We start from the raw sequence: 1,538 nt of genomic DNA on the forward strand, positions 1-1,538 counted from the left end.
GACCTTGAGGACAAGGACCCTTGATAGAGTTTGGAACCCTCCACCAATGTTGTTAGGATCGAGATCCTACATTGGATCGATGAGCTTCCTAGGATCGAAACGTTAGGATCGGATCGTAGAATCGTAAGATCCTACAAATTAACTAAAATACATAATTGTGTTAACAAAATATGTTAGAATCTCATGTTTAAATCTTAAAACACTCTTACCTTAGCAAGTGCCTACTAATTATTATCGTTTATAGTAGATTTCTAAAATCTAACTTAAATGTCAAATATAAAATTTTAGTAACTGAAAAAATTGAAATGTTAATAATGTAGGATTGAATCGTATAATCGTAGAATCGGATTAAGATTTTACTTTAAAAATTTTTTGAGACAAGTTGAATCGTAAGATCCTACAAAATTAAGATCCTACCTAGGATCGGGATCGATTACCACTTTTTGAATCGTAGTATCGTAAGATCCTACGATCCGGATCGGGAGTTTAACAACAATGCCCTCCACAAGCAAACATTGATCAACCAAACTCACACACCCCACAAAATATTGATACCACAACCACACTTCAACCAAACATCACAATTGAGACTCTACTAGAAAACCCTTTTCATAACTTCCCTATTCCAAATAACCCACATCAAACACCACCCCCTCATATACCAAATCCTCCACCACAAATGGCTCTACGAGATCACAACCGGCCTAACCATAATGATTCATGTAACCTTATTAATTTTGGCACCTTGGCTCCAAACAACTTTGAAATGCATCCCGCCCAAGTCGGGTTGATTGAGAAGGATTTGTTCGGAGGGCATATTAAAGAAGATGCTCATGCTCACCTCCGAAAGTTAAAGCGGAAGGTTTCAATGATGAAGAAGAATGGGGTATCCGAGGACACCTTGAGGATGATGTTATTGCCGTTTTCATTGATGGGTAAGGCGGACCGGTGGTTGAACATTCACCCCCCGGATACCTTCACGACGTGGGACGCCTTGGCTAAAGCATTCATGGCCAAATTTTACCCATCATCCAAGACCGCAATGCTCCGTAATGAGATTCATACTTTTCAACAAGAAGACGGGGAGTCTTTGGGTGAAGCTTGGGACCGTTATCAAGACCTAATAGCAAGTTGTCCCCATCATGGAATCCCGGAATGGTACATCACTCAAACATTCTTTCAAACATTTCTACCTAGGACTAAGGAGATGGTAAATGCCTCCGCGGGGGGAGAATTTGATCACTTGAATGATGAAGAAGGCATGGCATTGATCAAGAAAATGGTAGACTCGGAAGCAAACTATGGGTCAAGAGGAAACATGCTAAGAAGGAATGACAAGTTCCCTAAGGAGAACCCCTCCAACTCCGAGACAAATGCTAAGCTCGACTTACTCACGAAACAACTTGAAAAGCTACAAAGAAACCAAGTGCACCAAGCCACAACCTCACATAGGCCACCCATGGAGGAAGTGGTTCAAACTTCAAGTTGTGAGCTTTGTGGAAGGAGCGGTCATACCTTTGATTTGTGTGCCAACAACT

At 41.0% G+C, this 1,538-nt stretch overlaps 1 non-coding gene across 1 annotated transcript; it reads right to left on the minus strand.

Annotated features, from left to right (window-relative positions):
• Positions 1 to 1,042: 1,042 nt before the first annotated feature.
• On the minus strand, positions 1,043 to 1,149 carry LOC141589447 (small nucleolar RNA R71). The gene has a single exon (XR_012520385.1). It is a non-coding gene; the product is annotated as a small nucleolar RNA R71 (small nucleolar RNA).
• Between the last annotated feature and the right edge of the window lie 389 nt (positions 1,150 to 1,538).

The sequence above is a fragment of the Silene latifolia genome, chromosome 6, assembly GCF_048544455.1.
Source record: "Silene latifolia isolate original U9 population chromosome 6, ASM4854445v1, whole genome shotgun sequence".
Lineage (NCBI taxonomy): Eukaryota > Viridiplantae > Streptophyta > Magnoliopsida > Caryophyllales > Caryophyllaceae > Silene > Silene latifolia.